The sequence below is a fragment of the Ambystoma mexicanum genome, chromosome 13 (assembly GCF_040938575.1).
Source record: "Ambystoma mexicanum isolate Mex_15411 chromosome 13, UKY_AmexF1_1, whole genome shotgun sequence".
NCBI classification, from domain to species: Eukaryota; Metazoa; Chordata; class Amphibia; order Caudata; family Ambystomatidae; genus Ambystoma; species Ambystoma mexicanum.
In genome coordinates, this window is record NC_090938.1 from 644409879 (window position 1) to 644416737 (window position 6859).

Sequence of the window (6859 nt, forward strand, 5' to 3'; positions counted from 1 at the left end):
GCTGTACCGCCATAGTGAAGTCTGGGAAGATGCGGATTATGTTGGCCTCCCACCTTAATTCCTGTTTCTCCCTGGCAGTTCTCAATATCAGATCTCTGTCTCTGTAGTTGAGCAGGCTTGCGATAATAGGCCTGGGATATGCCCCAGGCTTCGGTTTGGGTGCCAGTGATCTGTGTGCCCTTTCCCCGATGAACATTGCCGACCAGCCAGGGTCCCCCAGTAGGTTACGGAGGAGGTCTTCCACCGCCTTTTCTATTGACCCCTTTAGAGCTTCCTCTGGAACCCCGATAATGCGGATATTGTTCCGTCTAGACCTGGCCTCCAAATCCTCACACTTAGATTTCACTGTTCCCAGATCGATCGCCATTGTAGACACCGTGGTCTTCAAAGCCTCAAGTGCGTCTTCTGCTCCGGAAATTCTTGTCTCCGCCTCTGTAATACGTGCTGTTGTCTTGTCTAGCTTGGTTTTAATGGATGTAACCTCAGCTGTTATACCATCCAATTTGACATTGAGCGCGGCAAACCCCTGTTGCATAGCTTGGAAGACCGCTTGCGGATCCATCATGGCCGCTTGAGCCGCCGGTTGTTCACGTGGAGGCACGTCTTCAGACATCAAGGGTTGTGCTCCTTTGTCGAGTGCTTTCGTGAATCTTTCAATGGATCCCTTCACTTTCTTTTGACCAGGACGATTGGGCATTGTCTGTACGGAGTCTACTCCTCACCCCCCTCCTCTCGAGGCTCTGGGGATTGTCTAGTGCCCGCAACCCGCTTATGCGTGAAGCTTGTGGTATTTCCTCCAGGCTGATTTATGCAACCGCCGTGGCCAGAGAGCACGTTCCAGTTCCTGCCACCCCACCTATTAGTTGCCTTGTCCTCCGGTACTGGACCTATGTGTCCGCTGTGATCGCTGCGACCACGTTTAGCCCCCAACAGGGAGCATTCCCATCAGCTCCACAACTCCTCTGGCCCCCAATTCTTCTGTACCCTCTCAGCGTGTTGGGGTGTGATGTCTGTGATAGCGGTGAGCCAGGGAAAAAACACTGCAATGCCTTTCAGATCCGCAGCCCACACCGGAGTAATAGGCCCTTATCCTGCACGTGGGGCTGCTGGCTGTTGCAATACTCCCCCACCGCCAGTGACTTCCAGAGCGCCGCAGGCCCGCCGCCTCCGATGACCACCGCCTCCGAGGGCCACTGCCCACCAGCCCCCTCCAAATGTGCCTTAATGTCCGTGCCCAGTTATCGAGCGTCTGCACTCGAACCAGCCGTGGGGTGTCCCTTTGGGGGGTGGGGGGGGGGGGCCTTTCGTCGCCGAGTGTCCACGTTTATTGAAGGGATGTGGTATGGGGCACGCGCCAAGGCGCCTACATGCGTGGGTGGGAAGGGAGAGTACGGGTTTCCTCAGTGTCACCCGATGCGCGCTAGTGCGGGGAGGCCCAATCCCTCGATGCAGACCTCCCACGCGCCCCCGGCCAGACTGCAGACGCGTACCTCCGTTGGCCGCCGGGGAGCAGCAGTCCAGCCAGGCACCCGCGCCCTCCTACCTTGCGGGCCGCGGGCCCTGTCTCCAATCCTGCGGTTTGTCTCGTGCCCGGGCGGGGGTGGGAGGGGGAAGGCCAGCAGGCGCTCGACGGTCTCCGGCGCGCCCGCGTCCCCCACCCGACCCGCTGTGCCTTCTCCGCGTCCCCGGCAGCCCGCGCCACCGTCGCCGGGCTCCTTCCCTCTTCCAGCAGCGTTCTGAGCCGTATGATCTTTCTCACGGCGCGACTCTGTCAATTGAGCGAGTTTCGTCACGGGACTTCGCTTGCAGTTGGATGAGGTGTTGCTTTATAAGTTATTCACGTTTTTCATGCGAACCAAGTCGAATTATTCATCGTATTGGCTTCCAGGCCTTGGTCGTCGCAGGAGCTCACACGAGTGCGACCGTTCCGTCTCGTGCGCAACAGCGCCCCCCGAGGCCAGGTGGACTTTAATAGGTGCATGGGCAAGACCAGCCTTGGCCAGCTAGAGCAGGTACAGGAGGAGCTGTGCAGCAATCACGTGCAGCAGCACAGCGCCTGGCACCACAGTGTGAAGCGCTTCCACTTGTGGCTGTAGCAAGTCAACGTAAAGGGAGCCCTGGCCTGGGCTAGGTTCTTCTTGCATTCCAAGGGCAGCAAATAGTGTGCAAATTCTAAGGCTGCCGGAGCCAGGCCGTGAGGCTCGGTGGCGCTGGGCCATGGTGCAGGATGATCCTACTTTTCTGGAGAGGAGTTTGGAAGTGGAGGCAGTTGGACAGCCGGAATCTCGGATAGATGGAGAAGGTCTGAGTATCTGATCTGCCTCTGCCAAGCCGGTGCAATGAGGATCATTCTGCAGTGGTACAAGAATCAAGAAAGGAAATCAACATAGCCTTGTTCCTTTCCTTTTTGATGCTGAACAGAGAAACAATAGGGCTCCTAATCCAAACACAAGCGTATGACTCCATCATTGGTATCCTTTCTTAGACTTAACCACTTAAGGGGAGCATGGTCCATAACCAATCTGAATTATCGACCTGTCAGGTAGTATTTCAAATATGCTACAGCCCATTTGATGGCAAGGGCTTTCAATTCTAAAGTAGCACAGTTCTTTTCTCAGGCAATCCATTTTCTACTAATGTAGAGGATAGGATGTTCTATACCATCATGATTTTGTGATCATTTGTCATTTTTTTTGTTTGTTTCTTTTTTGTTTTATTGGTTTATTTTTAAACCTTAACAAGTTTGGCCTTTCCCAATCTCATCATACATCATTACATTTCTTACAAAAGAAAGGAAAAGAAAAAAACACAACATAAATAGATAAAACCTAAAGACTACAATCCAAAAACATCAAAAGGGTTTCAGCATTAACTTCTCCCCCCTCTCTACAGTGTCTTGTGGCAGACAAAACCTACATGACAGAGACGATCTTTCTATTTGTTTCTGTGCAGCCTGAACTTCTCTAGTTAAGTAAAGTTTCAACCTGAATCTCATGAATTGATCTCTATATCTTCTGCAGGGAAACTTAACCATATATTTCGGAATAGATCTCATCATCCTATATTCACCATTATGATACAACATCAGTTTACTTTGATTTCTTTTCTCTTGAGTTGTTATCTAATCATCACGTTGTAATTTCACTTTCGCAGCCAAAGCATTAGCGATTAGTTGTTCTACTTCACATTCAACTTCATCAAACATTTCATGCATTTCTCTTTCTGATAGTCTAATGGCCATTCCACACCTTTTCCTGGGACATCTACTAGAATTTCTAGTGGTGGAGCCAATTTTGCAATGAGCGATTTTCAGAACAGTGCTAGCGACTTTCAGAGGTTCACTGCATATAGCGACGGCAACCCCAACACAAACCAAATAAGTGCTAGGGGCAGTCCCCTCGGAAGACAGTGGACCCTTTTCCAAAAAATTCCCTCGAATATTTCCCAGATTTCCCATGGGAGGTTTAACTCTGTCTCTGCGCCATAGCAGAGAATCAGCACCACTTTCATGCAATAGAAAGTCAAGATAGGAACCATTCGAAATCTGCCATATTTGCCATGCAGAATCATACCCTGAGCGGCTAGATTTTTCACTTTTACTCTCAGGCCTGAAAACTACAGAGTCTCAATCAGACTCACTCACACTCCCAAATTCTTAATGGTTTCTATACACTCCAGATCTTCAATTTCAATTTTCGTTTTGAGGTTATGTTTTTGGTTCTTTTTGCCGACATTCAAGATCATAACTTTACATTCTTTAGCATTGGTCCACATATCATTGATCCTGATGTATTCCTGTAGGCAGGTGAGTCTCCTCTGCAGGTCTATAGGAGTTATGTCAATTAGGATCAAATCATCGGCGTATAGAACCCAAGGTATCGGGGTTCCATTAATCTTGGGAGAGTACGCTATAACATGATCCTGATATTTGCCTAAGTCCGATAAATACAGGTTGAACAGGGCTGCCGGTAAAGGGCAGCTCTGCTTAAGACCGCGATATGTCCTGATTTCTTCGGATATTCCACCTTGTTGGTTCAATCGAACTTGCATTGATGTTCCAGAGTAAAGCTCCTTTATGGGCTGGAGCAAATCTGCTGGACATTGCCAACGTTCGGGTTTTTCCTGCAGTCTTCCCTGCTGATACCATTAAAGGCCTGATACAAATCGACAAATGCTACATAGATTTGTATTTTTATTTTGATTGCCTGCAATTTCAGCAGGTTCAGCAGGAAAAGAATGAGCGAAGTTCCTATGCCCCTAATAAAGCCTGTCTGAAGGGGATCTAAAACTCCTGACTCATTTGCCCATCTAGTAAGCTGTGTCAGAACCGGAATAGCAAAGAGTTTGCCCAAGACATCTCAAGGGCGATAGGGAGATAGTTCTTGTGGATCGCCCTATTGCCTCTCTTGAAAATCAGCACTATCACAGCCTTCTTCCAGGAAAGGGGGACCTTCTTTTCCCTCATTATCCTCTGAAATAGTAAATAAACAAATTCAGTTCGCTGCTCCGGGTTTTGCTTCAATACACTATTTGTTAGGCCATCCGGCCATGGAGCTCTAAAAGTCCTCAATTTCATGATCAGCATTAGGATATCATCTTTATCAAAGTACCACGGCCAAGTCTCCCCATCTGATATTCCTGTCCCGATAGCAGGCAATGTAGTGGGGGTGTGGAGTGCACAAAAGTGTTCCACCCACTGTTCTTCAGCTTCAGCCACAATCTGCAAGGCTTTCTGGGTAGTGCCTATGGAGTTAATAAGTTCCCAGGTTAAACATGCATTTTTCTTGCACAAGGTTTTTAGCATGAGTTATGCCTCCTGCTGACATCTTACTTCTTTAAATGACAATTTTCAGTTGTTTTACTGCTGTCTCTGTTATTTTAGCCTCTGCTCTCTAATTATCACAGGGAGCTTCCTCAACTCATGCATCTCCCGTCTAAAGATTTTTCGGGCCTGCACCAAGTCTCTATTGTATCTGATTTTGTATATAGATTCGTGTTGGCTTTTGCTATGACTTTTTACCACAAATTGGGTCAATAGGGGCACGAAGTCCAGGTTTCAAGGTCCCGGGCTAACTCCTCTTTCCATTACTTCGTCAAATTCAAAACATCCTGAATCTTAAGGGATAGTCTGTTCCGGCTTTGGGATACATAAACCTCTCCCATCTGACCCTGATCTAAACTTTTGACCTTTCCTCCCCATGTTAAGGTCAGGAGTGAGTGGTCGCTTGACTCCTTTTGAGTAATATTGAAAGAAAGGATTCGTACAGGACGTTTGAAGAGACAAAGCAATAATCCAGAATGGTCTTGAGGCGGCCACTATGCCAGGTGCACTTGGCTGGTATGTCGCCTCTTGTCTGCCCATTCAGCATGTGTAGTTCTCTGGCTTTCATTTCCAATAACCACTTACTTGTTCTCCCTCCACTTACTGCAGCAAACTTTTCTATCAATCGTAAGGGGACACCACTATTGTCCAAAAGCTTTATGTTTAGATCACCCAATAATATGGTGTACAGATTCTCTGTTTCACCACGAGCAGCGTCTATCAAATTAGTGATACAGTTAACAAAGGTCTCACCCTGAACATTAAACGTGTTCCAGTATAAGTTAAATAATTGGACGCATCTCTTTGGGGACCCCGCCTCTTGGTCGATTTCCAGGATTAGCATCTGGACCCAGGGATTTGGCATGTAATTCTCTAGCATTCTGATTTCTCTGCCTGATTTAATCAAGGTTAGGAGACCTGAATAAGGTCTTCTGGTGAAGCCTTTTTTAGCAGAGTTCAAAAAGCATGTAACTCCATCACACACAGGAGCTTCCCTCAGCCAACACTCCTGAAAACACAGGATATTATAGGTGTTCAAGTCTCTCACCTTATTAATAAACAGAAGCATAAAACCCCTTGTTTTCCAACTTTCTATCAGAATCTCTTCCATGTTCGGTGTGCTTGCACTCTTTTTGTGAGTGCCATGTAAGAGTACCTTCAGCAACCATGAACAGTCCTGACCATGTTCTTCCTGGGGGAGACTCTTGAGTTGCTATTACTGATCGTCAGTCCATTTTTTAACAAGAAAATGTAACTGTCAAGGGACCGACCCTCTTTACTGATGTTTCAGAGGTTCCTTCTTCTTGGGGTTCGATGGATTCCACTCAATGGGTGGAAGGTTTTAGGACCCAGAGACTGAGGGCTTTCTTTAGAGTTCTATGCTCTTCAAACAGTAGACTTTTCTCACCCACAATCAGCCTGTTGAGTCTCCTATCAAGCCTATCTTCCTCTTTGAGTTCAAATCCTTGAGGTAGTAGCATTGCTGATGCCTCCGTCAGACTCTGTTGAACTAGGTTAGATCTCAAATGTAGGATTACCCGATTCATTCTTGTTTCTTTGACAAACTCAACCAGTAAAATGTCCTCCGATATGATATGATATTTTATTTATATCGCGCCTATACACGAGTGGTTCAAGATGCGACGAGGCGAGGGAGCAGAACAAGAGGGAACACAACAACAATCTTACTAGGCCCAGTGACATTGAGATTGTGCAAGTGCAGGGGAGAGGGAAGGGGAGAAGTGGCAGGGGAGGGGGAGGAGGAGCAAGTGCAAGACATAGGATCAAACATTGAAAACAAGAAGTACGGCCAGCAGGGGGCAGTGCAGGGGATTAAGTGCAGAAAAACAGGTAATAGATAAGTGCAAGTATGGGGGGTTGTAGGGTTGCAGATACAGCCCCAAGTGCAGGGTTGCCAGAGGGCAGAGCAGGCGTGCAACTGGGAGGACAGGAACCTGGGACTGTCGTTCAGAGGGTAGCCAGTCAACCAGTGAAGTATCAGACAGGAGATCAGTAAGATAGCGGAAGAGAGAAGGA